Source organism: Cervus canadensis, chromosome 11, assembly GCF_019320065.1.
Source record: "Cervus canadensis isolate Bull #8, Minnesota chromosome 11, ASM1932006v1, whole genome shotgun sequence".
Taxonomy (NCBI): domain Eukaryota; kingdom Metazoa; phylum Chordata; class Mammalia; order Artiodactyla; family Cervidae; genus Cervus; species Cervus canadensis.
This window is the reverse complement of record NC_057396.1, coordinates 29,953,993-29,979,199: the sequence shown is the minus strand read 5'-3', so window position 1 is coordinate 29,979,199 and position 25,207 is coordinate 29,953,993. Positions and strand designations below refer to the sequence as shown.

At 42.1% G+C, this 25,207-nt stretch overlaps 1 protein-coding gene across 10 annotated transcripts in view; it reads left to right on the top strand.

Moving 5' to 3' along the window:
* Window positions 1–25,207, top strand: part of LOC122449730 — a 366,628-nt gene that overhangs the window by 72,400 nt on the left and 269,021 nt on the right. Inside the window, exon 1 of one of the 10 annotated variants that reach the window (XR_006272001.1) lies at window positions 16,828–18,311. The exons of the other annotated variants lie outside the window; for them this stretch is intronic. The gene's annotated coding sequence lies outside the window, so the exon portion shown is untranslated. Of the gene's footprint in view, window positions 1–16,827; window positions 18,312–25,207 lie in introns of those variants that run through there. 10 annotated transcript variants of the gene reach the window in all.

Here is a 25,207-nt window from a genome sequence, read left to right as displayed (position 1 = left end):
ATAGTTTTGGAGGGAAAGAGTATTTAGAAAGGCAGAAACAGGTTTGTAATGAAGGAATTAAAGTCAAGACCTTCTCGGTGAAAATAAGAAGTAAATGCAAAAATATTGCCTGCTATATACTCACTGATTTTGGTTAATAATTTTACATTTTTAATTAAAAAAGGACAGATCAGACTTTAATATCAATGGATGACACAGAAAACTCAAATTAGAGAGCTGTTGGGATCTCAGAAATAGCAAGTTGGCAAAGGCAGCCCCTTAAAACATCCGAGGACTGAGGTTATGAAACCACATGGCTTCATGTAGGAACAGTGCATCCTGGGCTAAAGCAGTTTAATTTTATTCAAGAATTTTAAGAGTAAAAAGGGGATTTATTTCTTTTCAAAAAAAGAACAGCCAGACAGGGATTATTGATCAGTCAGGGATTAAATATTTGCTGGAATACAAAGCATCACATATTATCAATGTGTAAATCAGACTAGCCAGCTATTCAGGGGATGTAAATGAAAAGACCACAGTTTCATAGGAAATCAAATGCATTAGCACCTCTGCCCTTCATTCTCCATCTTTATGTCCTAGAAAGGGATGATAGAGGTGGGGCAGCATGTGAAATAAGACTTTAGTTGATGGGCTGACCTTGTTCTTTTAACTTCTGTCCATCTGTTCTCACTGGGCAGCTGAAGCAGTGAGCAAACTCAGAGGGAAGGGACGTCAGGGAGACGAGGACGAAGAAGCCAGACCCCACCAGGGCCGTGATCTGCTTGCTCCCTGTCCTGCGATTTCGACATAAGTAGAGGAGCTAAGTGGATGCATCTCAATCCACTTTCTTCTGCTCTCAGGGTTTTGATTTAGTACCATTGCTGCCACTCTGCACCTGCCTCTGTTTTTCATAAGTAAAAGCCTCTCCAATGCATAGATGGTGGTTTATTTGATATAGATCGATCCCCAAGGAGATGGACAAAGTAATTCAGGCTTGATTTGGTTTTTCCTTTCTCCCCTAACATGTGGTGTAGATCTTGATGGGTTTAATTGAAACAACAAATCCTTTCTGGGATGAGAGAGCACAGTTTTCCATGAAAGTGTGTGTGTGTCTGTGTGTGTATGTGTGTATGTGTACGCGTGCACGCCACTTGCACTGTGGGCTCTGGGACAGTGCTGCCTGGGAGGCTTTGCATGGCTGATGGCATTTGTCTGGACTCAAGGACCCTCTCTTGTCTTGCCTCTGTCTGTGTTAAGAGAGAGGAAACACACATTCTGGAGCATTCTATACCTCCTTTTTTCCTGACTCCCCTGCATCCCTCTGCAACTTTGTTCCCCTTTTCATGGCCTGTGTTCTAAAGAATAGTATGGAAACCTATTGAGGCACAAAGGAAAATGAAAGGGTATGCATAGAGGCAGAGAGCAAACAAAGACAGGCCTCTTCATGTTCACATCTGGATAAAATTTAGACTGTGACAAGGGAAAGTGAGTGGGAGAAAAAAAGAAAAAGTCTGACATCACGTTGAAAAAAATGCATATAATTGACTTTCTAGAGGTTTTCTTGTCTCAAATGCTTTGAGTGTTTCTGTATCCTGCCCACACCCTACCTTCTGGGCTTGGGGAAGGCAAGCATCATATCCTTATTTCACAGTGAAGCCTAGTGGCTCATCCAGAGCAGTGGCCGTGTTAGAACCAGCAGCCAGAGCCCTCAAGCTCTGGTTCAAGGCTCTGCCTATGCAATAATCAAGAGCAGTCTGGGCTGAGTTTCTGTATCTTAGACTCAGTTTCCCCATTCACTTGGACATTTTAGATGATGGTAGTTATTTTGTGCAATATTTTCTCTAACTGAATCCCTTACTAGGATGGTTTCTTAAATTGGAGAAGTGCTTGCAAACCTTTCAGGGATCTTTTGCCTCTTTCCTTTTATCTTACCTTCAACACTACTCATTACAACAGATCAGGCCAGTGTTGACATTTTCCTTTGACAAATGATAAACATCAAAAGATTGAGTGACTTGCCATCTGAGGTCAGGAAGAGGATGGGAATTCAGGTTGCCCAACTCAGGGTCTGAAGTTCTAGACCATCCCGAATATAGATGGGACCCTCTGGACTTCCTGAGGTGTAGGGATAATACAATAGGAGGAGTTCCATGATTCATGAATGTAAGATGAGTGGTAGTGGCAGGAACTTTATTGTTAGTCCCATAGTGAAGGAGGAAATTCAGGCTGGAAAAGCTATGTACCATCACCCACAGTCACACTCAGGGCATTGGGGAGCTGGCTTTGAATCCTGACTGTGGGACCTCTAGGTGTGTGCCATATGGAGTAATGACAAAGCACGTGGCCTTTTAAAATTATCCGTTTTATTTATTTTTGTCTGTGCTGGGTTTTTTGCTGTGTGGGGCTTTCTCTAGTTGCGGTGCATGGGCTTCTTGTTGCGCTGGCACGTTGTGGAGCACAGACTCTAGGACTCAGTAGTTGGCTTTGGTACATGGGCTTAGTTTGTATCACATGGTCTTAATGTGTACAGACTTTCCTGAGTTTCTTTGTGTCTCTGTTTCCTTGTATGTAGATTGGGGGTATCTAGCACAGGGTTGGCCATGAGGATTCTATGAGATGATGCTTCACGCAGAGTAAACCTTCCAGTGTTTTGAAGGGTGCACGCTCTATCATTGTTGTGTGTGTTCTGTGTTACCCAAGCTAAGTGTCAGCTCTTCTGATTGGGATTCCCAATCCCTGGTGGCTCAGAAGGTAAAAAATCTGCCTGCAGTGCAGGAGACCTGGGTTTGATCCCTGGGTTGGAAAGATCCCCAGGAGAAGGAAATGGCAATCCACTCCAGTATTCTTGCTTGGAGAATTCCTCGGGTAGAGGAATCTTGTGGGCTACAGTCCATGGGGTTGTGAAGAGTCAGTTAGGACTGAACAACTAACATTTTCACTTTCAATCAGCATCCTCAGGATGGTTGTGATGGTGAGTTTGCACCATCAGGCGAGTTAAGCATATTGAAAACTCAAACTGTGCTGGATGGCCCAAGGAGATACCTGAGACAAGAGCAGGGGTCTCCTTGGTCTCTGTTCAGGGACAGGCTGGAGGCAGGTCATTGTCCAGGAGGATCAGTGCTGTTGGGTCACATCTAGTTATCTCTGAGGGCCTTCAAGTGCAGGCTCCTAGCATGGGAGGAATCTTCTATGAAGGGAAGAATGGATAGTTTGAGTTATTCTCAGACCATGGGTCTGGTAGGTATAGAAAAATGAGGGAAGGCACACATACAGGCAAGCCACAGAATTGTCATGAGTTTGTTTTTCTTGGTCCTTCTGAATAGCACCAACTCGGATGTTTACACTGATGGATTATCTGGATCCTGAAGCTCCTGGGATTACCCTTGGCATTGTGTTATCAAGATCCCCCTAGAGAACTCAAAGGCTTGTTTCTGACCAGGCCAATGCTTTCTCATTGAGTATTCTCTGGATAGAGAAATGTAAATCCACCATCATGGCACGGGTGCGTGCTCATTCGTGTTCAACTTTTTGCAACCCCATAGACTGTAGCCCGCCAGAACCAGGCAGGAATATTGGAGTGGATTGCCATTTCCTCCTCCAGGGGTTCTTTCTGACCCAGGGATCGAACTCACATCACCTGCATCACCTGTATTGTAGGCAGATTCTTTACCACTGACCTGGGAAGCCCCAAGTCCACCATCACAGGGCTGCCAAATGCAGTGGAGGGCAGGGCCATTTCCCTCAGAACATGTTCAGTCTAGCTGAATAGATGGTGCGTGTGAAGGGAAGCACAGACTAACAAAACAGGTGTGGAGAAGCAGAAGCATGAAGCAGGCTGCGGGAGCAGAGGAGGATGAGTAGAGGTGTAATCCTCTTAAGTTCTTTAGTTGTATTCTCCTTCAGATGCCTCGCCATGGCCTTCAGCCACTTGTCCTTACTGGAAAGGGAAGGTCACTCCCAGGGGATGGGGTAGGTGGGTCTCAATTTCTTGAGCAGCTGTTATGTACCCAACACTAGATTTTATTTTACCAACAGTCTTCAAAGTTCACAATATCCACGGGAAGCTTAAAGAGGAGTAAATCTGCCCTGAGGGGAGAAGTATATGGTTGGTCCTCTGTATCTGCATGTCTGGCATCCTCAGTTTCAACCAACCAGGGATTGTCTGCCAGGGTCAACTATACTACCCTATTGTACATAAGGCTTAAACATGTGTGGATTTTTAAAAAAATAATATTTATTTAGTTAGTTATGTGGCTGTGCTGGGTCTTAGTTGCAGCTTGCAGGACACTTTAGTTGCAGCCTGTGAACTCTTAGTTGCTACATGCAGGGTCTTAGTTCTCCTACCAGAGATTAAACCCATGCCCCCTGCATTGGGAGTGCAGAGTCTTAGCCACTGGACCAACAGGGAAGTCTGCATGTATGGATTTTGGTACCCGTGGGAAGGTGGGGATTCCTGGAACTGATACCCTGTGCATACCCAGGTTCAGCTGCACATGGCGAAAAGGGTTCATGTAATTGAACAACTGGGCATACCTTGTCTTGTGTAATCAGAAAGCGTCCACAACGCATTTTAGGTGGAAAAAAGATGACTGTGGTCTAGTAGACTTGGCTATTGAGTAGTACTTCTCCAAGCTTCTTAGATGGAGGATGCCTGTTTCTTGTCTAATTCTGGATCCATCAACATGAGTTGTCCAGAGCTGGGCAAGTCTGGTCCCAGGAAGAGACAGTGCTTCATGCTCTGTGCACTGTCTGCCTTTGGGTAGCTGTTGAACAACAGATAGAAATTATCCCCCACCCCCTGCCTATAGTTAGATCCTTAAAATTTTGCAGCTTCAGAAATGAAGACCTCAGTCATTATTAGGTAGCATCATGTAGTTTAAAACAGGATGGAAGCGACATGACTGGGATTTGGGTCCTGACCCTGAAATCTTCCAGCTGTGTGGCTTGGAGTCAATTATTTCACTTCACAGCGCCTCAGTTTTCACATCGGAAAAGTGGAATGTAAGCAGGAATTCCTTCAGGTGGGAAGATCAAAGGTTAAAGTGATTTAGAAGAATGTAGGCTGCTATGCAAGCATCTGTTTTACACCTATCCCCTGGCTGTTATCTCAGAGTTCTAGTGTTTCACTTTTTTGCTTCTATAAAGCCTTTCTGCCTCACTTACTTAAATGGTAGGTGGCATGACTAATGGAGCTAGACAAATTGCTTTGAATCAGAGGACTAAAAACTATTTTTTTAAACAACAATGAAATAGAGTTGACATAACAACGTTGCATTAATTTCAGGTGTACAAAATAGTGATTTGACATTTGTATACATTGTGATCTGATCACCATGCCAAGTCTAGTTACCATTTGTTACCATTTAAAGTTATTATATAATTGATTATGTTCCCTATCCTGTATATTACTTTCTCATGAATTATTTGTTTCGTGGCTGGAACTTTGTGCCTTTTATTCCCCTTCACTTATTTCACCCATACCCCAACCCCTCTCTTCTCTGGAAATCACCAGTTCTCCGTATCTATGAGTCTCTTTCTGTTTTGTTTGTTCATTTATTTTTTGTTTTTTAGATTACTCATGTAAGTGAAAGCACCTGGTATTTATTTGAGTTACTTCACTTAGTATAATACCCTCTAGATCCATCCTTGTCCCAAATGGCAAAATCTCATTCTTTTTTATGGCTGAGTTGTATTCCGTGTGTGCGTGTCTCACAGTTTCTTTGTCCATTCATCTATTGATGGACGTTTCCTTTCCTTCCCCTGAAGTCTTTTTAATTGCCCAAATTAACACTACATTTCCTAAATTAGTAGAAGACAGAAGACTTTGAAAAGACAGGAAGACTATATAGAAAATGTAGCCAGAGCAACATTTGTTTGAGCATAAGAAGTTCCTGTATGCAAACTAGAAATTAACAGCAAGTCAGCATACCAGACAAATTGTTGACACATGCATATTTCCCCCAAACTCTCTGAGAAGATGGGAGAACCACTACATCCATTAGGGTGGCTACTTTAACAAAAATGACAAGTGTTGGCAAGGATGTGGAGAAATTGGAACCATGTGCACTTTTGGTAGAAATGTAAAATGGTACAGCTGCTATGGAAACAGTATGGCAGTTTCTCAAAAAGTTAAACATAGAATTACCATTGTTGTTGTTGTTTAATCACTAAGTCATAGTTGACTCTTTTGCGATTCCATGGATGGTAGCCTGCCAGGCTCTTCTGTCCATGGGATTTTCCAGGAAAGAATACTGGAGTGGGTTGCCATTTCCTTTTCCAGGGGATCTTCCCAACCCAGGGATTGAACCCACGTCTCCTGCATTGGCAGGCAAGTTCTTTGTCATTGAGCCACTAGGGAAGCTCTAGAATTACCATATGATACAGCAACTCCATTTCTGAGTGTATAACCAAAATAAGTAAAAGCAGGATCTCAAAGAGATATTTGTATAGCCATGTTCACAGCAGTTTTATTCACAGGAGCCAAATGGTGGAAGCAACCCCAGTGACCATCAGCAGATGAGTGGATAAACAGAAAACAGTATATACACACAATAGAATATTATTCAATCTAAAAAAGAGGTGGAAATTCTGACACATGCTACTGCATGGATGAACCTTGAAGACATTATGCTAAGTGAAACAAATCGGACAGAGAGACAAGTATAGGCATACCTCAGTGATACTGGATATTAGGTTCCAGACCACTGCAGTAAAGTGATGATAGCAATAGAGCAAGTCGCAAATGTTTTTGGTTTCCTAGAGCATATGAAAGTTATATTTATACTATAGTTTATTAACTGCGAGATAGTATTATGTCTAAAAACAGTGTGCATATCTTAATTAAAAATATTTCTAAAAAATGCTAAGCTGCATCTGATTGTCCAGTAAGTCGTAATCTTTTTGCTGGTGGAAACTGCGATGGCTGCTAAGTGATCAGGGTGTAGTTCTGAAGATTGGGGTGGCTGTGGCAATTTATTAAAATTAAGACAACAGTGAAGTATGTCACATAGACTGACTCTTCCTTTCATCAGTACTGCATGTAGTATGCAATGCTGTTTGATAATATTTTACCCACAGTAGAACTCCTTTCAAAATTGGAGTCAGTTCTCTCAAACCCTGCAGCTATTTTAGCATCTAAATTTATGTAATGTTTTAAATCCTTTATTGTCATTTCAACAGTCTTCACCACATCTGTACCAGGAGTAGATATCATCTTAAGCATCCATTTTTATTTTTTTGCTCATCCACAGGAAGCAGCTCATCATCCCTGAAAATGCTGTTATCATATTACAGCAATTCGTTCACATCTTTAGGCTCCACATCTGATTCTAGTTCGCCTGCCCTTTCTACCACATCTTCAATTACTTCCTCCACTGAAGTCTAGATCCCCTCAAAGTCATCCAGGAGGGTTGGAATCAACTTCTTCTAAACTCCTATTAGTGTTGATATTTTGACCTCTTCCCATAAATTACAGATGCTGTTTATGGCATTTTTTCCATTCCAAAAGGTATTCAATTTACTTTGTCCAGATCCATCAGAGGAATTACTATCTATGGCAGCTATAGCTTTATGAAATGTATATCTTATATAAAAAGACTTGAAAGTCAAAATGACTCCTTGATCCATGGGCTGCAGAATGGATTTTGCATGAACAGGCATGAAAACAACACCAATCTCATTGCACATCTCCCTCAGAGCTCTGGGGTGATCAGGTATGTAGTCAATGAGCAGTAATATTTCAAAAGGAATATTTTTCCTGAGCAGTAGTTCTCAAAAGTGGGCTTAAAATTTTCAGTAAATGACAATACAGACATGTTCTCTCATCCAGTCTTCTTGTTCCATTTAAAGAGCACAGGAAGAGTAGAATTGACATAATTCTTAGAGTCCTGGGATTTTCAGAACAGTAAATGAGCACTGGCTTCAACTTAAGTTCACCAGCTGCATTTGTCCCTAACAAGAGAATCAGCCTGTCCTTTGAAGCTTTAACGCCAGGCATTGACTTCTCCTCTGTAGCTATGAAAGTCCTAGATGACTTTCTTCCAAGAGAAGGCTGTTTTGTCTGCATTGAAAATCTGTTGTGTATTGTAGCTATCTTTATTAATTGTCTTAGCTAGATCTTCTGGATCACTTGCTTCAGTTTCTGTGTCAGCATTTGTTCCTTCATCTTGTAACATACTTTGAGATTATGGACTTACCTTATTGCCTTAAACCTCATGAATCACACTTTGCTAGCTTCAAGTTTTTCTTCTGCAGCATCTTCACTTCTCTCAGCCTTCATAAAATTGAAGAGAATTAAGGCCTTTCTCTGGATGAGGCTTTGGCTTAAAGGAATGTTGTGACTGGTTTGATATTCTGTCCAAACCACTAAAACTTTCTTTAAACCAGCCATAAGGCTGTTTCACTTTCTTATCATTTGTTGTTCACTTTACTAGCTCTTTTAATTTCCTTCAAGAATGTTTACTTTGCATTTGCAACGTGGCTAACTTGGACACAAGGGGCTTAGCTCTTTTTTTTTAATAATAATTTTATTTATTTCTTTTTGGCTGTGATGGGTCTTCATTGCTGTGTGGTTGTGGCGAGCAGGGGCTGCTCTCTAGTTGCAGTGCATGAGTTTCTCATTGCAGTGGCTTCCCCTGTGGAAGCACAGGCTCTCGGGCACTTGGACTGCAGTAGTTGTGGCCCGTGGGCTCAGTAATTATAGCTCCCAGGCTCTGGAGCACAGGCGCAGTAGTTGTGGTGCACAGGCTTAGCTGCTCCTCAGCATGTGGGATCTCCCTGGATCAGGGAGCAAACCCATGTGCCCTGCGTTGGCAGGCTGATTCTTTATCACTGAGCCACCAGGAAAGCTCAGGCGCTTAGCTTTCGACATGTTTTCCTCACTAAACCTAATCAGTTCCAGTTTTTGATTTAAAGTGAGAGACATGCAACTCTTCCGTGAACACTTAGGCCCCACTCTAGCATTATCAACTGGCCTAATTTCAGTATTGTTGTGTCTCAGGAAATAGGAGCTTTCTCAGTGGCTCAGACAGTAAAAAATCTGCCTGCAGTGCAGGAGACCCAGGCTTGATCCCTGGGTTGGGAAGATCCCCTGGAGAAGGGAATGACAACCCACTCCAGTATTCTTGCCTGGAGAATTCCATGGACAGAGGAGCCTGGCAGGCTACAGTCCAAGGGGTCACAAATAGTTGGACACGACTGAGCAACTCACACAAACACACACAACAAGACAGTGTGAGATTGGGGACCAGCTGGTTGGTGAAGCAGTCAGAAGGGATAGGAGGTTTATTGGTTAAATTTGCCTCTTATTTAGGTGCCCTTGGTGGCACCTCCAAACAGTTACAGTAGTAACATCAGAGATCTCTGATCACAGATCACTGCAACAAATATTGAATATGGTCATAAATAAAAAGTGAAATACTGTGAGAGTCACCAAAATGTGACAGAGGCATTAAGTGAATAAATGCTGTTGGGAAAATGGTGCCAGCAGACTTACTCGAGGCACGGTTGTTACAAACCCTCTATTTATAAATAACACGATGTATCTGTGGGACCCAGTAAACTGAAGCACAATAAAACTAAGAAAATGGGGTATGCCTCTGTTATATGATTCCACTTACCGGAGGTCCCTGCCAAAGTCAAATGCATAGAGACAAAGTAGAATGGTGGTTGCCAGGGGCTTGGATAGGAGAAAACGGCCAGTTTTTCTTTAATGGGTACAAGAGCTTCAGTTGGGGAAGATGGAAATTTTTGGAGATGGATCGTGGTGATGGTTGCACAATAATGTCAATGTGCTTAGTGTTACTAAACTGTATATTAAAAAACAGTAAAGATGGTAGCATTTGTATTATGTATGGTGGTGATAGTTTAGTCACTAAGTCGTGTCCAACTCTTTGCGACACCATGAACTGTAGCCTGCCAGGCTCGTCTGTCCATGGGATTCTCCAGGCAAGAATACCAGAGTGAGTTGCCATTTTCTTCTCTAGGGAATCTTCCCGACCGAGGGGTTGAACCTGGGTCTCCTGCATTGCAGGCCGTTTCTTTACCAACTGAGCTGCAAGGGAAGCTATTTTAGTGCAATTACAAAATTGAGAATATAAAAAATTCAGTCTCTTAGATAATGGTGAGGGCTGAGACACTGAAAGTGTTTCATTACTGAAATTCAGCTGCATATGAGGAAGAAGGTTAGGCTCAAACTGAGAAGAAAAAGAGAATAATATCATTCAATAAATGCAGTTTGTGGAAGTAAAAAAAAATAAGGGAACAGATACAGGAGAAAAATAGGCTCTTGGAACAGAGCAATGGAAATTTTAGAATTTCTCTCCACGAGGTACTTAGGCATAGGGTTTTGTTTTGACAGTGTGCTCACATAGCAAACATGTCACTTTAACATAGGCTATTTATTTGGGGTGGCATTTAGTAGCTGATATGTGGAGACACCAAAAGCCCTTCTGAGCCTCCTATTTTTGGTGGACCCTGAACTTTCTCTCAGATTAAATTTTCATCAGCCCTCACCTTTGTGAGCGATCTGTGGTGAAAAGACTTGCAGAACTCAAGAGCAGTGGAAAAGCTACTCAATAATCAGGCTGAGGGAGGGAGGAAAAATAACTAGCATCCATTCTATGCCTATTTATGTGTATTATCCAGTTAATCCTCTTAGTTGCCTCTAAGGTAGATCTCATGTTGGCATCTTATAAAAGTGACTTTCTTAAGATCCTTTTGCTGCCGAGTGGTGAGGCTAGGACTGGAACCCAGGTCCGAGAGAGCCTAAAACTTATTCTGTTGCATCACCCTTCAGGTTTTAGGAATTATTTCCTTAGTTAACAATCTAGGTGATCCCTCCCAGGCTTTGCTGTCAGTGGCCAGAGAGAGGTCTTCCTGGAATAGATACAGATCTCACACACTCTGCTTAGGGCCGTCCAGGGGGCCCCCAGCATTAGCATTCACGATCTGAACATCGTTTCTAATTTTCACAAATACTGGCAGAGCCACCTTTAGCATCCCCGAGGCAAAAAGCTGCAGACGCACAGGTGTCTGGGATGCGTCTTTTCCGCGGTGCTGTCTTGGGTTCAGGTGTTGGGATGAATGAACGCACAGAGCACCCGCCCCTCCCTGGCAGGCCGCTCTCAGGCTCCTTTGTTTGGTTTATGTATAGCCGTCAATGCATCATTCCTTCTGCTTCAGCTGTTTGAGAATCCCATCTTCTCTATTGATTTCCCACAGAATGTTCACTGCTCTCCAAGGTGTGACCTGTACCTCTAGCTAATTTATTTCTGTCATGGCTGTAGGATTTAGGAATGAGTGGGGAGGGGAGCGAGGGCTTGAGGGGAAAGAGGGAGGGTGGCGAGAGAGCTGTGCGTCCAAGATGTGGGAAATAAATTCAGCCCTGGAACCCCCGACAGGCAGGCCGGCAGCTCCGGAAGGCAGGCACGGCAACAAGGAGACTTTGCTTGAAAATCTGCTCAGTAAGATGGAGGCTGCAGCCACGGGGTTTCAGGAGGCCGGGAATGATAGCAGGGTCCCATGGGGATGGAAAAGCAAGGAAAGAATGTGTTTGGAAATAATCTCTTGCCTGTTCAGGAGCCAGTCACCCTATTGAGCAGATGTGGTAGGTTTTTTTTTTTCTCTTTTAATGAAATGATGGAAAACTCTTCTAGGGGCGGGGTGGGGGGGCGACTGGTGAAGTCCTGTTCTCTTCTTCATTATGAGATTTTCAACAGCAGGGCATTCCTGTGTCAGTCCTGGCACTGTGATTACAGTGACTGACGTGCGCGATATTAAATCAAACCACGTTAACACAAACCTTCCTTCCCCTCCGTGCCTAGAACAGACTGAGTTACCCTTTCCATGGTCTCATTTTGCTAGATAACTGTTTGAGTGCCCACTTCATTTTTTTCTTCCTCATGAAAACAGCTTATATCTTCTTAGAAATTCTAGTTATAAACTTATACAAGGGAGGATGTTGGTTATTTGTTACGTTCACCTAGATGGAGACGCATTTGTGAAGTGAGTGGATGTGTTACACATGAAGGGCATTTTAAAGTTTTCAAAAATTTTTTCATATACTTTATTTCATTTCCATAACAATGATTATTTTCATAGTTGCAGAAATTCTGGCTTATGAGCCCAGCTAAGATCACATGGCTAATAAATAGCAAATGCAGAGTCTATGATTTCTGGCTCCAGATTCAGGTTGCAGTACATGACACCCCAGAAATGTGGGGTCACTCTGTTCTACCAAGACCACCCCCTGAAGAGCAGAAGCTGGAGAATAAGAGGCACATGAGTCAAAATTTGCCCCCCCCTCTTAGAAAGGTATTGATGGAATGAATTTGAGTTAAACCAAACAGGTACCCTTCTAAGCTTCCACTCATATGTTTTATGCCTCAGGTCAGTCCATCTGAAGTGTAAAAAAGCCTTAGGAAGCAGGGCAAAAATCACTGGTGAGTATTTTCTCCCCCCTTCCCATATACCAGTCTCCAGTCCCGCCCCAACTCATATACAGATTCTTTGTCATTCTTTATAGGGAGTAAAATAAAACAAGTCATCACTACCACTTTATGTATCACCAATCATTATAATGTACTCTGGGCTGGGCATTAGAATAGCAGTTATCTGTGAGGCTGGCTAGTGGAGTTCATGCTTGTACATCCCAGGCACTCTGCAACCCCCTCTGTTTTCATGGTGTGATGTATGGAGGGGCTTCTGGGATGTTAGTAGGAGAATAGGGTGGCAGGGATGGTGGACTGGCGGGTCTTTCACAACCTGGACCTACTCTAACTGGAATTGTCTAACTCTGGGAGAAGAGTAGCCCACTTCTTCTTCCCTGTAGCCAGATAAATGATCTGCATGCCACCTCAGAGCCTGACAGAGCCTCAGAGACTTCTTAAAGAGTTATTCGATTCTTAGAAGCAAAGCAAGACAGTATTATGGGAAGTATTTCTGTCCTGAGTGTCTGTCATGAAAGAAGGGATCATCTTGTGGATAAATAAAAGTGCCTCCCAGGTGGCTCAGATGGTGAAGAATCCACCTGCAATGCAGGAGACCTGGGTTCAATCCCTGGGTCAGGAAGATCCTCTGGAGAAGGTAAAGGCAACCCACTGCAATATTCTTGCCTGGAGAATCCCTTGGGCAGAGGAGCCTGATGGGCTACAGTCCGTGGGGTTGCAAAGAGTTGGACATGACTGGGTGACTAACACACTTTAACATCCAATGTGTAGGAATTAAATATTACTGTGAACATCCCTGGACTACCTGAAGTTACTTTGGTTTGAAAAGATCTGGACTTTGAAAAGAAATGTGTACATGTCCTTTGTAGTCAGCAAACTACATTCCTGCCATCCCTGAGGTAACCTTCATCTCAGGACTCATGATTTGGGAAGGGATAAGTAAGGCAAAAAGTAAGAAATGCTCAGAAGAAGATCATATTTGCTTCCGCATTGTGATACGTTTTGCTGTTTCTCTCGCCTGGAGCAATTTTTATTTCTCTTTTCCTTTTTGCAGACTCACCTAGGGTGATTCAAAAAGACTGAATTTTGGGTCCTGTTTCCACAAATTAAATTGTGTGCTGCGTGGCTAGAGAGTTTAAACTCTCATGATCAATTTCTACAAGGGTAGAATGGATATGTTAATATCTATCCTAACTCACCAGGTTGTTGTGAGGACCTCAGGTAACAATGGGTGGTGAAGTGTTTTGTGAACTTGAAAGCATGGTACAGGGAAGAATTTACCCTCTATTATTTTGAGTTCTCAAAATGTATACACAGGGACTTCCCTGGAGGCCCAGTGGTTACGACTGGATGTTTCCACTGCAGGGGGCATCGGTTTGAGCCCTGGTTAGGGACACAAGATCCCATGTGCTGCACAGTGGTCAAAAAAAAGAAAAAGTATGTGCAATCAGTATTATCTCCATTATCTGTGTGATCATGGTGGTGAAATGGCATGGCATACTGCTGCTGCTAAGTCTCTTCAGTCGTGTCTGGCTCTGTACGACCCCATACATGGCAGCCCACCAGGCTCCTCTGTCCCTGGGATTCTCCAGGCAAGAATACTGGAATGGGTTGCCATTTCCTTCTCTGGCATGGCATACAGAGTGTCATTATTTAGCATTAGAATCTATGTGGGGCTATGATTTGGAATCAGCCTACAGTTCACTCAGTTCTCTTCAATTCAGTTGCTCAGTCATGTCTAACTCCTTGCAACCCCATGGACTGTAGCACGCCAGGCTTCCCTGTCCTTCACCAACTCCTGGAGGTTGCTCAAACTCATGTCCATCGACTCGATGATGGCCATCCAATCGTTTCATCCTCTGTCATCCCCTTCTCCTCCTGCCTTCAGTCTTTCCTAGCATCAGGGTCTTTTCCAATGAGTTAGTTCTTTGTATCAGGTGGCCAAAGTATTGGAGCTTCAGCTTCAGCATCAGTCTTGCTAATGAATATTCAGGACTGATCTCCTTTAGGATGGACTGGTTTGATCTCCTTGCAGTCCAAGGGACTCTCAAGAGTCTTCTCCAACACCAGAGTTCAAAAGCATCAATTGTTCGGCGGTCAGCTTTCTTTATAGTCCAACTCTTACATCCATACATGACTACTGGAAAACCTGTAACTTTGACTAGACTGCAGCTCACTACCAAATATGAAATATAAGTCTTTTCCCTTCACTGCTCTGCCTCTCCTCATATTTTCTAAATATCCTGCCACTTTGCTTTGAGAGTTCATGCAACCCTCATATCCACCGCTGTTCCTCTTTGGAGGTTTGCCTGGGAAGGTCTTTAGTTTAAACCTCCTCATGAGCAGGACTCCATCTCACTTCTCTCGGAGTTTGCACTGTTGTTGGAGCACAGTGGGGTGGGGTGGGGTAGGGTGGGCCAGGCAGGATGCAGAGGAACCACTGCTGCGAGGGGAGGCTGAGTTTCAGACATCTCCATTCTCAACTTGGAATGGTTTTTCTAATAAAAATTCTAGAACACATGCATTTTAAGTCTGATAACTCAATGGAGTTCTACCACATGATGGATTAGCTAGTTGGTAGACTAATATGAGACTCTACAAACCTTTTATATGATTGTGTATTTGGAGAAATGCTTTGTGAATTACAAGGACTAACTGACAAACGTATATTTAGAGCTAAGCTTAGTTGTGACTTGAGGTCTTTCTTGTCCTGAATATGAGAACCTTCCATATTTATTTTGTAGACCTATTTTATGCTCAGTGTTGTGAGTAGTGACTGGGTTAGTGTGAGTAGCTGGATGAACGCTGATGCTGGGGTGGATGGAAAGGGAAGGGTCCCATCCTGGCTCTGTCATTTGCCAGCTGTGACACTGGACAGCTATTTAAGCTCTTTACTTCTCAGTTTCCTCGCCTACAAAATAAAGATGCTGATAATAAAACTCAATTCCCAGGGTGATTATTGTTAGAAATGCATCATAGGAAAAAAAACAGTTTCGGGAGGGTGGGATGAATTGGGAGATTGGGGTTGACATACACTATTGATACCATGTATAAAATAGATAACTAAGTAAGCCAGAAAGATAAAGACCAATACAGTATACTAATGCATATATATGGAATTTAAAAAGATGGTAACAATAACCCTATATTCAAAACAGAAAAAGAGACACAGATGTACAGAATAGACTTTTAGACTCTGTGGGAGAAGGCGAGGGTGGGATGTTCAAACAGAACAGCATTGAAACAAGTATACTATCAAGGGTGAAACAGATCATCAGCTCAGGTTGGATGCATGAGACAAGTGCTCAGGGCTTGTGCACTGGGAAGACCCAGAGGGATGGGATGGGGAGGGAGGCGGGAGGGGAGATCGGGATGGGGAACACGTGTAAATCCATGGCTGATTCATGTCAATGTATGGCAGAAACCACTACAATATTGTAAAGTCATTAGCTTCTAACTAACAAAAATAAATGGAAAAAAAAAGGCTATGTCACAATTCTGCAAAAAATAAAAAAATAAATAAATAAAATAGATAACTAAAGAGAACTTACTGTATAGCTCGGGGAACTCTATTTAAGGCTCTTTGGTGACCTAAATGGGAAGGAAATCCAAAAGAGAGGGGACATGTGTATGTGTATTGCTGATTCACTTTACAGTAGAAACTAACACAACATTGTAAAGCAGCTATACTCCAGTAAAAATTAATTAAAAAATGAAAATTATAGCTTATACGAAGAGAGTTGTTATCCTGACTTCACACAATATTCAGAGAGCTTTCCATTTTGCTGAACAGGTGATGACTGGCTTCAGAGCAAGGACTCTTAAGAGTATGTTCATTGATGGAAGGGAGATCAAAAATTACCATGGATGCTTTAGGTGCACATAGGAGTTGACTAAGTCCTCTTGCCTGGAAAATCCCATGGATGGAGGAGCCTGGTAGGCTGCAGTCCGTAGGGTCACTAAGAGTCAGACACGACTGAGCGACTTCACTTTGACTTTTCACTTTCCTGCATTGGAGAAGGAAATGGCAACCCACTCCAGTGTTCTTGCCTGGAGAATCCCAGGGACGGGGGAGCTTGGTGGGCTGCCGTCTATGGGGTCGCACAGAGTTAGACACGACTGATGCGACTTAGCAGCAGCAGCAGCAGGAGTTGACTAAACTGGTATATACATACAATGGAATAGTTGTTGTTGTTTAGTCTCTCAGTTGTGTCTGACTCTTTCTGACCCCACAGACCATAGTCCCCAGGCTCCTCTGTCCATGAGATTTCCCGGGCAAGAATACTGGAGTGGGTTGCTGTTTGCTTCTCCAGGAGATCTTCCTGACCCAGGGACCAAACCCACATCTGCACTGGCAGGTGGATTCTTTACCGCTAAGCCACTAGAGAAGCCCTTGCAGTGAAATATTGTTCAACCATAAAAAGAAACGTGACAGTGATACATGCTGCCAGTGTGGCTAAACCTTGAAAATATTATACTAAGTGGAAGTCAGTCTCCACATCTTACTTATTATGATTCCCTATATACGAAATATCCAGAATGGGTGAATCTGCAGAGGCAGAAAGCAAATTGATGGTTTCCAGGGGCTGAGAGGAGGGGGGATGTGAGAGGTAACGCAGTGGGATGAGATTTTCTTTGGTGATGATAACAATGTTTTAGAACTAGATAGAGGTAATGGTTATACAGTACAGTGATGTACTAAATATCACTGAATTTAAAATGGGTAATTTTATGTTATGTGCAGTTTTTAAAAAATGCTATGGAAGAAGAAAGCCACCTAAATAAGTTGACTGTCTAAGAAGCCTTCCTGACTGTAACTTATATACTGTTGGTCATTTGCTGAGTCTGTGAAGACAGTCTGTTTTATTTCCTTACTTTTTAATTTTTTTTTTTTTTGGCCTTTTGTCGTGCCATCTTAAGACCTTGGTTTTCTGTCCCTCCTTGAAGACTCAGTTTCTGTTTGAGTCACTTCTTTCATTCACTTCCTGACTCACTCATTCACCTGGTGTCCAGGAGAATGACAATTAATAGGTGATCTGGGACAGAGGATAGCTGGCCCTGCTGTGTAACTTTGGCAAGCATCTTAACTTCTCTGGTCTTAGGGAGATATTGATGAGATCATTTCTTAGGATTCTTTCAATTTTAAATTTCTAGAGTTAAGAAATAAGGAATGCATTATTAGGGTTACTTTAAATAGTCTGTCAGCTAAATTCTCTGATTCTTTTACTTTGAATTCATTTATCAAACCTAGCTAGACAGACAGAAAAAAAAATAAATTACAAGTAGAACGAGCCTCCTCTTTTTCATTAGACCTCAGTAACGAGGAGAATATTCATCTCCATGTCTGGGGTAAAACTTCTTTGACCACGGGAAACCTTTCTTCATGGTTTTTCTTTTTTTTTTTTAAAGATTACAAATGCCCAAGGCATGAAACTGATTTAGTTTTCTTAAGCTTTGAAAAGCATCAAAAATGATTTTTTTCTCTTTAATTATATTACAGAAAACAGACACTGCAATAACTTAATAGCCCATCAAAACACTATCTTCAAGGGTCATTTAGTATTTCCATGATAAATTGCTATTTTTGGAAGCTTATGTAACCAAACAAAGAATGTGTTCTTGGCTATGGCCAGGAAGACAAGTTATTATCGTGGGAGGTACAAAGGAATCTGAGAGGCTCATGAGAGACGGAGCCAGTTGCAGGGAACAGTTTATAGAGCGCCCTTTTTTCTGGGTCTCCAGTTTCTGCAATCAGGATAACTCAGTGCCTCTCAGAGCCATTTTCATTTTTGAAGTGCTCTTCCACCATTAGCTAATAAATACTCATCAATGAATTTTCCTCCGCATCTTGGAAGGTGGGGGAAAGAGAAAATCGCTTTCTATCTCGTAAGTATTATTCCCCACGGGGTCTCCCTTCTCATGCTCCTAATGAAGACAAGAAATAAATTATACCTACTCTTTTGAAAGGGCCAAAGACCACGATTCTTTCCATAGAGAGCACCTGGAAATTTGCATCAGATATTAATGACCTTCAGTAACTACCTCACTGTCATAGCAGAGGGAATGTCTGTCTCCCATTACCATGCTCTATTCTCGTGAGGACAGGTGAGTGGAAAGATGCTTTGGGGGTCTTCTCATGGAGCTGTGTGTATAGAGTTGAGCTAAGGGACGGTGGGGTCTGAGCGTGGGTTTCCAATGGACTTCATATCTCCAATTTCTAGCGTCAAAAAGTTACGGTTTTGGAATTTTCTGTTCTTTTGTATTATCTATGTTTCTCCTCCCCTATATCAACTTCATTCCATTTAGACTTGGCTGTGAGTTTCAGTCTCTGCTGTGGTGAATTGCACCACACATACTTAAAGCCACTCCAAGACTTTTCTAGCTGCTCGTGGGTTTTGAGGAAGACAGTCTGATTTATAGCATGAGCTATGTCTTACTGGGTTTCTGTTGTCTTATGGTCTAAAGTAATGCTATCCAGTGGCATAAAATACAAACCACACCATGAGCCATTTATAATTTTAGAGTTTATGGTAACTATGTTAAAGTGAAAATAAAGAGGTGAAATTAATTTTAATAATATTATTTTACTTAATGCAGCATATTCAAAATTTTATTACTTCCATGTCTGATCAGTATAAAAGTTAATGAGATATTTGACATTTTAAAAACCAAACTGATGAATTTTTTTTTTGAGGTTAAAAAAATCTTTATTTGAACTGCCCCATTCACCATTATTGGTCACTCTGTTATCCGTGAAACTCATTTTTTTTTTCATGGCAGTTGTGATACCATTCTCTTTTTTTGAACTATATACTCAATATTTTTACTATTTTAATTTTATTGAAGTATAGTTGTGTTACCAAACTGATGAATTCTGATGTGTCTTTTATACTGACAACATCTTACACAACCATCTCAATTTGGACTAGCCATATTTCATGTGTCTTATAGCTACAGTATTGGACGGCATGTAGTCATAGTAGATGATATTTTAACAAATATTTTTAAATTAAAAAGTAGTTCTGAATTATTTATTACACACTGAAGTTCTGATATAAATTGCTGTAAGTTTTGTCTTCAGGGCTTTCTCTTTATAAAGTAACCCTTGTTTTATTTTTTTAGGAATGGGGGGATATTAGAAGGTTCTAGTGTTTATCTGCAGGAAAGGGGTTAATGCATGTTCTCTCAAACCTACCATTCATTCTGGAATTAAGATAGCATCAGTGAATTATGATCCCACCCTCCCTATTTTGCTTTATGTTTTGCTGTACCTTGACCTCAGAACTACCTATGAGCCAAGAAATGCCAAGCCTGTTGATTTTAGATCGAGATTGGGATTTGGCCATGTTTGACTGGAGCCCTGTCTTACATCGTTGCTGCACTTGAAGTGGTTTACACACACAGTCTTAGATTTTTGGTGTCATCATCCTCCAAAGTAATTTTCTGTGCTTACTTTCTTCTTTTTTTATGGATATGAACTTTATTTTTAAAATTTAAAAAAATGATTTTATTTATTTTTATTTCTGGTTGCACTGGGTCTACATTGCTTTGCTCAGGTTCTCCCAAGTTGTGGTGAGAGGGGGCTGCTCTTTGTTGTGGGGTGCAGGTTTCTCATTGTGGTAGCTTCTCTTGTTGTGGAGCACAGGCTTTAAGCAAGCAGGCTCAGTGGTTGTGGCCCATGGGCTTCGTTGCCCCGTGGCATGTGGAATATTCCTGGACCAGGGATTGAACCCACGTCCCCTGCGTGGACAGGAGGATTCCCATCCACTGCGCTATCAAGGAAGTCCTTTATGTGCTTATTTTTATGTGGTTGTGTTCTCATAACAAAAAAGCATACTTTTTATACTTGTAGCTTCTCACCTAAACTGAAGGAATTCCAGTGGGCAGCAGCCACAACCAAAGGAGGCAGAGACAGTAAGGTGGCTACAAATCACTTCCCAAAGGCTGGGAATCTCTATTTTGGGGCCAAGTGTCTCATTCTGAGGGAGAGGGATACCACAAATAATTGGTCTGTCTGTCATTCCGTTGGCTAGAATTTCAGCCATTGGCATTTCCATCTGTCTGCATAAGAATGATGGTTAACGGCAATAACTGTTTATCATTGAACACCAACAATGAACTGTGGTAAGTGTGACGAGAAACGAAATGGAGGTGGCATCCTTTCTGCCCCTGAAGAGCTTAGCCTGATCATGAAGTTGAGATGACACATGAGTCCTAGTCGAGGTTCTCAAATTTTGGAGCTGAGGTATCAGCAGGGTACAGGGTGACCCTGAGGTCCTGGACAGGGGTTCCCAACCTCCAGAATCTAATGCCTGGTGATCTGAGGTGGAGTCGATGTAACAGTAATACAAATAAAGTGCATAATCAATGTAATGTGCTTGAATAATCCCCAGGCCCATGCCCTGGTCCTCAGAAAAATTGTCTTCCACAAAAGTGGTCCCTGGTGCCAAAAAGGTTGGGGACCACTGCTGTCAGATACAGTGAACAAGCATTTATTAAGGACTATGTCATGCCAGGAGACTGATGAGGTGTCAGTGACAATTAAGGTGAAGACAGTCTCTCTTCCTACAATATCCTAATCTACTGTGAGATAAGCATGAAAAAACCACCTGCAGTGCCATGTGAGATGTGATGTAATGGAGACACAGAACTACAGAAAGACAGAGGAAGGAGGGAGTAAGACCTCCAGTCTAAGCTGCAGTCATGTCTTCAGAGGTAAGGATGATGGGGCTGGCTTTCAAAACAGGAGTTCATGGGCAGGAAAGGGCGATGGAAGCAGCCTGAAGAGAAAGGTGTAGGAGGGAAGGTGAAGGTGGTTCTGGAGCTGGTGAGCCCTGGAGAAAAGTCACATCTGGGCGTGTTGTGATTTCAACTGTCTTAGGATGTTTGATTCAAATGCTGCTTGTGTTATGTTCATGGATGTTGAAAAATTATTAAAAGTTCCTAAGGATGGATCATTTATTTTTTCACAATTATTTAGAAAGTACCACATCAATGACTGTTTTGGTTTAATTGCTATAATAGTGAGGATGCATGTCATGGTGGTTAAGAGCAGACTCTGGAAGTTGAAGTGCATAGATTCACATCCCAGCTCTGCCACTTAAAACTGTGCTATTTAGCCCCTCTGTCCTTCAGTGTCTTCATCTGTAATAGGAGAAATAATAATAGCACCTCCCTCAAAGATTGTTCTTAGTCATGAGTTAAGATTTTGGAAGGGCATTGAAGAGTGTCTGCTTCAATATAAGTATCCTAAACGCTTGTTAAATGAAGGCACTACACAAAGTTCTAGTTGCTGGTGATGGCAAAGAGTTTTCTGGGTGAGTGGTGTGTGATCAGGACATTGTGTGTGTGTGATTTTGTTTTTTTGGATAGAGTGAATTTGTTTGTCGTCCACCTGGTCTGAATTCATCTATGATGTTCACTGACATGAACGATGATTGCAGTAGGCAGCCCTGCCCTGGGATTGTACATGTTTTATATTTTACTTTAGCCTGTGCTAAAAACACTTCTAGTTCAGAATATCTAAATGATCCATTTCAAAAGAACTTGCATATAAAATATCCAAAATGCAGTTCTCAGAGAATATGTGAGAATATGTATATATCAGTACTGGATCATATATGAAAATAGCACTTTTGTAAGTAAAAGCAGAACCATGTCATGTCTCAATGATTGATTTGCACTCATAAAATTGATAAGAAAAACTACAAATAGGTATAAAAGTAAAGAGAATAGTGTAGTGACCCCCCATGTACCCAATATTTAGAATTTAGCTCTTCTTTTGGGGGGAAGTATTTTAAAGTAAATCCCAGAAAACATGACATTTGAAACCGTTAAATGTTAGATTAGAAATTTTGAAAGTTTGCTTTCTTATACAACCACATTATTCAAAGCAATAATTTTTTTTGATACATCCGTTCTATAGTCAAAATTCCCCACCTGCCCCCAAATGGCTTTATAGAGAGTTTACTTGAATCAAGATGCAAACAAGACCTACCCAGGGCCTTTGGTTATCAAGACCCATATGTTTCTGTTAATCTAGGATGGTCTAGATTTCTACATTAGTTTGAGAGGGTCTTATTGTGTGATGGCCTCCAGATCAGAGACCTAGTTGAGGTCAAATGATAGACATGACCAAGTTCATCTTAAGTAGAGATACTTTTGTCAACAAGGTTAAGTTATAATTTTCTCAGACCAGCTTTTAAAAATCTTGTTTATCTGTTTATGGCTGTGCTGGGTCTTGGTTTCTGCACATGAGCTTTCTCTAGTTGGCAGCGAGCGGGGGATGCTTTTTGTTATGGTGCACAGACTTGTCACTGCAGTGGCTTCTCTTGTTGCAGAGCATGGGCTCCATGGTTCTGGTGCACTTGGCTCTGTGGCATGTGGGATCTTCCCAGACCAGGGCTCGAACTCTTGTCCCCTGCATTGGCAGGCAGATTCTTAACCACTGGACCACCAGGAAAGTCCCTTACAGTCAGTTTTAATGTCACCTGTAAGTATTGTAGGCAGGGGACCAGGGACCAGGAATGAATGAGACAGGATCCTTGGGCTCAGCAATCAGGCAGAATTTCTGCTCTTTGACCTACCAGAGGATAAGATCTTGTGGGCGAGTGGGGAGTGTGGCTGCCCTCTCATATAGTGCTGCGGATTCCTGCTTCTGGCTTTTGTTTGCATCAGACAACTGAGAAGGCTGGAATTTACAGCTCAGTGGGGAAGGTTCTCTGGTGATTAGAGACAGGAGGTCTGGGATCTGCCCTCCATCATAACACACTCTCTCCTTGGGACACACTGTCAGATGTTTCCTTCCTCCATGATTACAAGTTGTGTCAAGCCTCTACACGTATGCCAAGCCCTGGATAACATTTGAGAGAGAGTTAATATTTCCTAGGAAGTTTCCCAGGCATTCTAAAGCATACATGAAATATTAATATTTCCCCCCTTAGGTCTTGGCTTTATGTATACCTTCCTTCTTCTAATTTGGAAGGAATTGCTGAAGGTGGTAAATTTGCTGGGAAGAAAGCAGAAAGCTCCCCCTGCCCATCCCTTCTCAGGAATATATACGTTAGGGAGAAAGCATGTTCTAGACACCAGAGGTGGACCAGGAAAATGTGGAGAGGAGATAGGGATTGGTGAAAGCCAGGTCTGAGAACTGGAAGGAACTGATATTGAGTTCCTCTCTTGTCACTCAGCAGATGTTTTAACTTGAGCAAGTTTCAGAACTTCCTTGAAATCCATTTTCTAATCTGTAAAATGGGTAGTATGATGCCTTTTCCATTTGGTCTGTTTTGAAGATGAAATAAAAGATTATGTTGTTGTTCAGTCGCTAAGTTGTGTCCGACTCTTTACAACCCCATGGACTGCAGCACACCAGGCTTCCCTGACCTTCACCATCTCCCCAAGTTGCTCAAACTCACATTTATTGAGTCGATGATGCCATCCATCTCATCTTCTGTTGCCCCCTTTTCCTCTTGCCTTCAGGGTCTTTTCCAATGAGTTGGCTCTTCCCATCAAGCGGCCAGAGTATTGGAATCTCAGCATCAGTCCTTCTAATGGATATTCAGGGTTGATTTCTTTTAGGATTGACTGGTTTGATCTCCTTCCTGTCCAAGGGACTCTCAAGAGTCTTCTCCAACACTATAGTTCAAAGGCATCAATTCTTCAGCCCTCAGCCTTCTTCATGGTCCGACTCTCATATGGCTACTGGAAAAAAATCATAGCTTTCACTGTATGGACCTTTGTTCTCAAAGTGATATCTCTGCTTTTTAATGTGCTGTCTAGGTTGGCCACAGGAGCAAGCGTCTTTTAATTTCATGGCTACAGTCACCAACTGCAGTGATTTTAAGAAAGTCTGTCACTGCTTCTATTTTTTTCCACACCCATTTGCCATGAAGTGATGGGACAAGATGCCATGATCTTAGTTTTTTGACTGTTGAGTTTTAAGTCTTCTTTTTTATTCTCCTCTTTCACCTTCATCAAGAGGCTCTTTAGTTCCCCTTCATCTTCTGCCATTAGAATGATATCATCTGCATATCTGAGGAGGTTGATATTTCTCCTGGCAGTCTTGATTCCAGCTTATGATTCATCCAGCCCAGCATTTCACGTGATGTACTCTGTATATAAATTAAATAAGCATGGTGACAATATACAACCTTGACATTCTCTTTCCCACTTTTGAACCAGTCTGTTGTTTCATGTCTAGTTATAAATTGCCTCATGAGCTGCATACAGGTTTCTCAGGAGGCAAGTAAAGTGGTCTAGTATTTCTATGTCTTTGGGAATGTATACCATAAAACTCTGAGGCCATTCATTTTTCATCTGAAAAAGACTTGGAAATAAGCACTTTCAGAATCATTACATTTCTCCCAATAGAGAGGACACTCCCCTACCTCCTCCCCGCCCCCCCACCACCACCCAGACCCACACATGCACGCATTCCAGGTCACTCAGTTGTGTCAAATCTTTGCAACCATATGGACTGTAGCCCACCAGGCTCCTCTGTCCATGGCTTTCTCCAGGCAAGAATACTAGAGTGGGCTGCCATTTTCTTCTCCAGGGGATCTTCCTGACCCAGGTATTGAAGCCATGTCTCCTGCATTGCAGGCAGATTCTTTACCATTAGCGCCATGAAACACCCATACACTTTCTGTCTATGCACATGCACACCACGCAGACTCACTTCTGTTCACTTTTTGGTCCTCTGATCTTTGTTATCTAGGTTAGAAGAAGTAGTTAGGGAAAGTGAATTGAAAGTTGTATGTTACAGGTTTTAGGCCTTAAAAGAT